The sequence below is a fragment of the Phyllobates terribilis genome, unplaced genomic scaffold (assembly GCF_046119375.1).
Source record: "Phyllobates terribilis strain yellow unplaced genomic scaffold, ASM4611937v1 Scaffold_2__4_contigs__length_985480577, whole genome shotgun sequence".
Classification (NCBI taxonomy): Eukaryota; Metazoa; Chordata; class Amphibia; order Anura; family Dendrobatidae; genus Phyllobates; species Phyllobates terribilis.
In genome coordinates this window covers 339,603,134-339,612,899 of record NW_027362762.1, presented here as the reverse complement: position 1 = coordinate 339,612,899, position 9,766 = coordinate 339,603,134, and positions in this window count along the sequence as shown.

Here is a 9,766-nt window from a genome sequence, read left to right as displayed (position 1 = left end):
GACGAGCCCAATGTCAGTTTCTGCGGGTGATCCGCAGGAGCACAGAGACGCATAGTGGGCGTGGGATTTCTAGAAATCTCATCCATCATGCTGTAACTTTTGGCCGCTGCGGGTCCATAAATACGCACCGTGAAAACTGCAGCATTTCCTGATCGTGGGCACATACCCTTTAATGTCATTTTTTTTAAATTAAACTGTAATACATTGTGTTGCAATATGGCTCAGCTACATACTGACTACTGAGGAGATAGGAGTTCTAGTAGATGCTGAGCAGAGTTTGTAAACAAGAATAGCAAAGATGAGTTTGTAGTGAAAATTGTCCTGATTCCTTTAAGACTGGCGGTGTGTACCAAGAAGGTAATTGAGCACTAGAGTACGCACATGCCACTTAGTGAATTAGGGTTCGCTCACACTTGCGTATAAATCAGCTGAGTGCAATAAGATAAAAAATTGGATTGTACTTGGACCAATGTTATTCAATGAGGCAGTGCAGATCTGCATTTTTTTTTTTTTTTCCTCCGCTATGTTCGGCATGAGAAAAAAATCGCAGCATGCTGCAATTTCACTCTGAAATCGGTACAGTGCGAGAAAACTTTGCATGTCATACGGACAATCAGAAACTAAATGGTCCTATAAAAGATTAATGGCTGCTGAGTAAAAAAAACAGATTGCACGTAGATGATAAGTGAGAAAAAAAAATTAGATTTTACATCTACCAACAAAAACAAAAGTACTAGACAAGAGGTTCTTGAAACATGTGTACCCTTAAAATTTGGTTAACCCCCTTAGTGATGGAGCCTATTTTGTACTTAATGACCAAGCCCATTTTTTAAATCTGAATATTGTCACTTTATGTGTTTTTAACTCTGGAATGCTTCTACATATCCCTGTGACTCTTGAGAGACTCTTTTGGTGACGCATTATAGTTTATTTGTAAATTTAGGTCGATGTACTTCATGATGGTGGTAAATTTTGGTCGATATGATTTGCGTATATTTCTGAAAATTTCGCAAATTTTAAATATTAAATTCTTATACCCTTAAATCAGATGGTTAAATCCCACAAAATAATTAATACATAACATTTCCCATATTTCTACTTTACATTTGCATCTTTTTTTTTAAACATAACTTTTTTTTTCTCTAATAACCCCCCACGACAGCACCAAAGGAGGATGTCACCCCACTGTAATAGGGACAGGAAACACAGAGGTCAAATAGCCCCTCCCTCCAGTGTTTTTTCCTGTCCCTATTAGGATGAAGAGGTCATCCTGTGGTGCTCTGTTCCAGCGGCAGACACTACATCTTGCCTAAATAGCCGGGATCGATTGCGTGCTCTTCTCCTTATGGCTGCTCCTGTCTCCTCAGGAACTCAGGACTCCCCACCCAGTCCGTGCCCGAGGGTAAGGTCTAGTGGGTACTAGGCTGGAGACCTCCTGGAGCTCTCCAGCCTGCCTCCTCCCCCCTCCTCATGCGGCTTCTGGCGTAGCGCGGGAAGCTGCAGTAGTCTCCACTTCCGGTCTCCTCAGCATGTGGGTCGTGCTCCCCGGGCACTCATCCCGGTGACGTCACTTCCGGCTTGCGTTCCACGCTGGAACGCATACCTAGAAACAAAGGCCGGGAGGCACCGGGGCTCAAATCGATGACGTCATTCCGGCCTGCTTTCCACACTGGAACGCATAATCAAAGGAAAGGCAGGGAAATTAAAGTATTGGCGGGGATATGACCGCCAGTGATCGCAAGAGTTTTCCCTGCCTCACACCTGGACAAAGGGGGAGGAGCTTCCTTCAGAAAGAGGAAGGCACTGGGTCCAGTCGCCTATATAAGGCCCTGGACAGAAGACACCCTAAGGTAGGACCAAACTTTTGTGATCTACACATGGAGGGGTTAAGTTATTCCCACTCCGTGTCTGCAGAGCCCAGCGCTGTTTCAGTCCCAGTAAGTTTCTGGCATTGGGGTCCCTTTTCCTGCGTGCAGGTAACTTATATACTATCATATTCCTTCTCCCTCTTTTTTAGGGGGACAAGGATCCTGCACCAAGGACCAGGACTGTGGAGTCGGTAAGCCAAACCTCCGACTCCTCAATTTCCAAGACACCGACTCCATAACTCCGACTCCCTCATAGATGGCTCATGTTTAAGTGATAAATTTAGTGTAGCACCCTAAAAGTCTAGACCCTTAGATCAGGAATAGGACAGACATTTATAGGACATTTCATAACTTTCCCAAATTCTTATGAAAAAAATATTCCCCACAAACTGCATTGAACTATTGTACCCAATTTATTATATATTTTAGGAGTTGGAGTCGGTCCATTTTATACCGACTCCGACTCCACAGCCCTGCCAAGGACTAAAGTTAACCGCAAATGCGCTATTTGCGAGAAAAAGCTATCAACATCAAATAAAAAAACCTCTGTGCCAGGTAGCCTCCATCAGGAGAGAAAATATATGCATTATCCCGTACCTAGACGAGTTCCTGCTAGTGCGTCCCTAGAGATCATCTCTGCTGGAAGACCTACTAAAAACAATCCAGATCGTGACATCTCTGGGATCGTTGGTAAAGCATCAAAAATCAGACCTGATCCCCTCTACAGAAAAGACGTTCCTAGGCGTCCTATTAAACTCCTACAAACAAATCTCCTTCTTGCCAGAAGAAAAACAAATCCTGTTAATATCCAAAATAGCTGTTCTACGATCACTGGAAAAGGTATCACTAATATTCGCAATGTCTGTTCTCGGCTCCATGACAGCCTGCATACAATCAGTAGCTTGGGCCCAAACACACACCAGAGTTCTGCAGACATATATCCTCGCACACTGGGATGGATCCTCAGAATCCTTAAACTAGAAGATTCTAATACCCCCTCACATAAAAACATCTTTAACCTGGTGGCTCAAGCCAGAGAACCTAAATACGGGAGTTCCTTGGATCCAAAATCCTCTGGTGATAGTAACTGTGGATGCCAGCAAGAGGATGGGGAGCTATGGTCTCTCAGACTTCCTTCCAGGGGCTCTGGATGAAGGAAATCAGCCAACAATCCTCCAATTTCAGGAAACTAAAAGCAGTGGAGGAAGCACTCAGAGCATCATCATCAATGATCGGAGGCACACCCGTAAAAGTCTACTCAGACAATATGACTACGGTTGCCCACCTCTACCATCAGGGAAGCACAAGGTATGAGAATTTAAAAGGTATCTTGGCGACCATATTCTCCTGGGCAGAAGAACATCTCTCCTTGTCAGCTCTACATATAAGAGGCTCAGTCAACATCCAGGCCGATTTCCTGAGCAGGAGAGATATTCATCCAGGAGAATGGGAACTGAACTCAGACATCTTTCAGATGCTAGTCAGACGGTGCGGTTATCCAGAAGTAGATCTCTTTGCTAGACCCCAAAATACCAAAGTGGATCAATACTTCTCCCTGAATCCAGACGATGCCTGCTTAGGTGTAGATGCGCTCGCCCATTCTTGGAGGTTCAAACTAGTGCATGCCTTTCCCCCCATTCCTGTTCTACCCAGAACACTACAAAAGATAACCGAGAGAGTCAAAATTATCCTGATTGCGCCACTATGGCCGAAGAGCTGGTTCGGCACATTAAAGAGCCTAAGCATAGAGAGTCCTCTGATTCTACCAACATTCAGAAACCATCTCTACCAAGGTCCAATACTCCATCCGGATCCTGGAAGTCTATATCTAGCGGCCTGGCTTCTGAGTTCACGATCTTAAAAGCAAAAGGCCTCTTGGACCGAGTCATCCAAATCATTCAAAAAAGTAGGAAACAGGTGACAAATTCCATATACTGCAAAATATGGAAGACCTTTCTAACATGATGTAAGCCGAATTCTCCCAACCTCCATTATCCCGATGTGGCTCAGATTTTAGACTTTCTACAAGAAGGTCTGGAAAAAGGTCTCAGACTTACTACACTCAAGGTACAGATTGCGGCCCTAAGTTCATACTTTGAGCAGAGCCAGGCTGAACATTGGTGGATAAAGAGATTCATGACGGCAGCTACCCGTCTTCGTTGCAGACTGATCAATCATGTTCCCACCTGGGACATTAATATCGTTCTTAAAGGCCTAACATTACCACCATTTGAACCATTGGCTTCGATAGATCTGGACAAATTGTCTTGGAAAACAGCCTTTCTGATAGCAATCACTACGGCCAGGAGAGTGGGAGAAATCCAAACCATTTCAATAAATAAACCATATTTGAAAATTCTAGATGACAGAATTGTTCTTCAACTGGACCCACCTTTTTCAAAGGTAGTATCCGAATTCCACAGGTCCCAAGAAATAATTCTACCTTCATTCTGCCAAAATCCTAAAAATAGAGAGGAAGAGTTCCATTCCCTGGATGTAAGACGAGTGGTCCTTCAATACCTCCAGAAAACAAAAGCATGGAGAAAGGATCAGAACTTGTTTATACAACTGTATGGCCAAAATAAAGCCAAGAAAATCTCAAAGTGTACCATTGCTAATTGGATCAAGAAAGCAATTATAAAAACATATCAGATCCAAGGTCTCTCTCCTCCAGTAAAACTTATAGCACACTCTATTAGGGACGTATCCGTCTCCTGGGCAGAGAAAGCCAGTGCTTCCATCGAGCAGATCTGCAAAGCAGCCACCTGGTCCTCAGTTCATACTTTCACCAAACATTATAAGCTGAACCTAATAGCCGTTAAAGACTTAGGGAGGGACAATAGCATGGAGAACTTTTCTCCCAAATGCTAACATTAGTCTTTGGTACTCCTCCTGTGGTGCTGTCATGGGGGGTTATTAGAGAAAATAGAATTAGACTTACCGGTAATTAGGTTTCTAATAACCCACCACGACAGCACAGGTAATTCTCTCCCTGGCCTGACTTGCCTAAAATGACTTAAGTTGAATATTAATAAATATAATTGGAAGCATCCATACTTATGTGATCCTTGTGTGGCCCTTCCCTGGAGGGAGGATGCGGGAGGGGCTATTTGACCTCTTTGTGTTTCCTGTCCCTATTAGGATGGGGTGACATCCTCCTGTGGTGCTGTCGTAGTGGGATATTAGAAACCAAATTACTGGTAAGTAGTTAGGAAGTTATAAGGGTTAAAAATTTCTCCAAATTTTTCATTTTTTCAACAACAACATTTTTTTAGGGACAACATCACATTTGAAGTGACTTTGGGGGGGGGCTATATGACAGAAAATACCTAAAAGTGACATTATTCTAAAAACTGCAACCCTCAAAGTCATCAAAACCACAAGAAGTTTATTAACCTTTCAGCTGCTTAACAGGAACTGAAGCAATGTGGAAAGAAAAAAATTAATATTTAAGTTTTTCACAAAAATTTTACTTTAGCCCCAATTTTTTTCACTTCACAATGAGAAATTAACCCCAAAATTTGTTGTAAGTACGCTGATACCCCATATGTGGTGGAAAACTACTATTTAGGCACACGGCAGGGCTAGGAAGGGAAGAAGCACAGTTTGACTTTTTGAACACAAAAATGGCTGAAATCGAGAGCAGATGCCATGTCACATTTGGAGAGCTTCTGATGTGCCTAAAACGGTGGAAATCCCGCACAAGTGACCCCATTTTGGAAACTAGACCACCCAAGGAATGAATCTAGATATGTGCTGAGCACCTTGATTCCTAAGATGCTTCACAGAAGTTTATAACGTAGAGCGTTAATAAATATAAAATAAATATAAAAATCACATTTTTCCCACAAAAAAATTTATTTTAGCCCCAAATTTTGCATTTTCACAAGTGTAATTGGAGAAAATGGACTATACAATTTGCTGGGCAATTTCTCCTGAGAACACCGATACCCCAAATATGGGGGGAAAACTACTGTTTGGGCGCACGCAGCGCTCGGAAGGGAAGGAGCGCCATTTGACTTCTTGAACGCAAAATTTGCTGGAAACATTAGCGGACGCCATGTCGCATTTGGAGAGCCCCTGATGTGCCTAAACAGTGGAAACCCCCCAAAAGTGACCCCCATTTTGGAAACTAGATCCCTCAATTAAAGTACCTAGATGTGTGGTGAGCACCTTGAACCTACAGGTGCTTCACAGAAGTTTATAACGTTGAACTGTGAAAATGAAAAAATAGATTTTTCCCACACAAATGTTGTTTTTGCCCCAAAGTTTTCATTTTCTCAAGAGTAAATGAGCAAAATGGACCATACAATTTGTCGTGCAATTTCTCCAGAGTACACTGATACCCCATATGTGATTGAAAACTACTTTTGAGGCACAATGCAAAGCTCAGAAGGGGAGAAGCCATATTAGAGTTTAGATTTTGCTGGAATGGTTTGCGGGTGCCATGTCACATTGGAAGAGCCCCTGAGGTGGCAGGACAGCAGAAACTCCCACATAAGTGCCATAATAGTCAATGAATTCATCTAGGGGTGCAGTGAGCATGTTGACACCACATATGCCTCTCAGAAATGTATACCATTGGGCAGTGAAGAAAGAATAATTCTATTTTTACTTCTAAAATGTTATTTTAGCCCCAATTTTTTTTTGTAAGGGCTAATAGGAAAAAATGTACCTCTCAGTTTGTTGTGCAATTTCTCCTGAGTACAACAATACCCTACATGTGATTGGGAATTACTTTTGAGGCACAGTGCAAAACTCAGAAGGGAAGGAGCGTCATAATTTAGTGCAGATTTTACTGTTATGGTTGGCGGGTGCCATGACCCACTGGGAGAGTAGATTTTGAGGGGCCTATATATTGGAAAATCCACAGTGATACCATTTTAAAAACCGCACCCCTCAAATACTTTAAAACTGTTGTCTGGAAAAAAAAAATCACCCTTCAGTTGCTACACAGGAATTAATGCAAAGTGAATTGCATGTTTTGCAGCTGTTAGACACCCAAAAATAAAAAAGTGGGGATTGCCTGTGTATGGGCAGGCAATCCCCGCATGTTTTTTGACTAATAGCAGCGAAACATGAGGGGCCGAGACTCGAGCATGTCACTCGAGCACCAGCGATAATTGGTACATACCCGAGCACCCTAGGCAAACTCGAATAGCGATCATTTGCGCTCAACACTAGTCGTCATATCATCATCATTTTTTTTTTTTTTTTTTTTTACTTTTGAAAACCCTAACCACAACCGTTAGCCCAACCCCAACCGTAACCCAATCCTTACCCTAAGATTGAAAGAAATAAAAATGTATAAAATAAAAAAAAAATTAAGGGGATGACACAGGTGGGGTGACATACTAATTATTTACTTTTGCTCACTGTGATAAGAACCTATCACAGTGATCAAAAGGTACCAATAAGAAAAATCCCTGCTGTTGTCAGGTGCCGGCCAGCAGATGTCGGCGGACGCATGTCAGAAGAGAGAGAAATTATTTTGATAGTGGGCAAAATCCAGCCCTGGTCGTGTTCTCCAGGGTCTCAGCTACCCCCGGTGGCACATTATGAGTTCACTACACCCTTTGGTGATTATTTGAGCAGTATAGTTTCCAAAGTGGGGTCATGTGTGTGTATGTGTGGAGGAGGGAGCGATTGTTTAGCTGTGCTGGCACTTCAGTTGTTCTGCTTACAGCATCTACAACATGCACAATCACAATCTGAGTTCCAAAAGCCAAATAGCGCTCCTTCCCTTCAGAACCCTGCCATGTGTTCAAATAGTAGTGTTCAACCCCATATTGTGTATTTCTGTGTTCAGTAGAAATTACACAACAAATTGTGGGATCCATTTTCTTCTATTACCATGCAGTGGGTACAGAAAGTATTCAGACCCCTTTAAATTTTTCACTCTTTGTTTCATGGCAGCCATTTGGTAAATTCTAAAAAGTTCATTTTTTTCTCATTAAAGTACACTTTGCACCGCATCTTGACTAAAAAAACAGAAATGTAGAAATTTTCGCAAATTTATTAAAAAAGAAAAACTGAAATATCACATGGTCATAAGTATTCAGAGCCTTTGCTCAGCATTGAATAGAATCACCCTTTTAAGCTAGTACAGCCATGAGTCTTCTTGGGAATGATGCAACAAGTTTTTCACACCTGGATTTGGGGATCCTCTGCCATTCTTCCTTGCAGATCCTCTCCAGTTCCGTCAGGTTGGATGGTGAACGTTGGTGGACAGCCATTTTCAGGTCTCTCCAGAGATGCTCAATTGGGTTTAGGTCAGGGCTCTAGTTGGGCCAGTCAAGAATGGTCACAGAGTTGTTCTGAAGCCACTCTTTTTTTATTTTAGCTGTGGGTCATTGTCTTGGTAGAAGGTGGACCTTCAGCCAAGTCTGAGGTCCAGAGCACTCTGGAAGAGGTTTTTATCCAGGATATCTCTGTACTTGGCCACATTCTTGTTTCCTTCAATTGCAACCTGTCGTCCTGTCCCTGCAGCTGAAAAACACCCCCATAGCATGATGCTGCCACCACCATGTTTCATTGTTGGGATTGTATTGGGCAGGTGATGAGCAGTGCCTGGTTTTCTCCACACATACCGCTTTGAATTATCACCAAAAAGTTCTATCTTCGTCTCATCAGACCAGAGACTCTTATTTCTCATAGCCTGGGAGTCCTTCATTTGTTTTTGCGCAAACTCTATGCGGGCTTTCATATGTCTTGCACTGAGGAGAGGCTTCCGTCGGGCCACTCTGCCATAAAGGCCGGACTGGTGGAGGGCTGCAGTGATAGTTGACTTTGTAGAATTTTCTCCCATCTCCCTACTGCATCTCTGGAGCTTAGCCACAGTGATATTGGGGTTCTTCTTTACCTCTCTCACGGAGGCTCTTCTCCCACGATTGCTCAGTTTGGCTGGACGGCCAGGTCTAGGAAGACTTTTGGTGGTCCCAAACTTCTTCCATTTAAGGATTATGGAGGTCACTTTGCTCTTAGGAACCTTGAGTAATGCAGAAATTCTTTTGTAACCTTGCCACAATTCTGTCTCTGAGCTCTTTTGGTAGTTCTTTGAGCTCATGATTCTCATTTGATCTGACATGCACTGTGAGCTGTGAGGTCTTATATACACAGGTGTGTGCCTTTCCAAATCAAGTCCTATCAGTTTAGTTAAACACAGCTGGACTCCAATGAAGGAGTAGAACCATCTCAATGAGGATCACAAGAAAATGAGCAGCATGTGACTTAAATATAAGTGTCTGAGCAAAGGGTCTGAATACTTATGACCATGTGATATTTCAATTTTTCTTTTTTAATAAATTTGCAAAAATGTCTACATTTCTGTTTTTTTTTCAGTCAAGATGGGGTGCAGAGTGTACTTTAATGAGAAAAAAAATGAAATTTTTAGAATTTACCAAATGGCTGCAATGAAACAAAGAGTGAAAAATTTAAAGGGGTCTGAATACTTTCCGAACCCACTGTAGACTTAACAAAGAGTCGAGCGGCCTCATTTTTTGGGGGTGCTGCTCCTCTAAGAAAAGAGCAGTCCTCCTCAAATTTTAAAGCTTTGTAGGGGACATCTAGTGCTACCAGAAACTTTTTTTGATTTTTGATAGGACCCCCTAATTTGAGAGCAATCAGTACTGGCATTTCAGGATGACCTGGTTCCTGGACCCCTGGGGCCACAAATAAGTGCTACCCCTTTATATGCAGTACTAGATGTGCTCAATGCACCCTGAAAGTTTGGTGATGATCGGACCTTCTTCGGCGGAGAAACTGGCACCGGAAGGGAGGCACCCTGAACCATCCATAGATTTAACATGTGGCAGAGTTGCCTTACTTCTCGTGGGTGCTACTTCTCAAGGAAAAGAGCAATCTTTTCCAATTTTTGATTTTTGATCGGATCTCTGGAA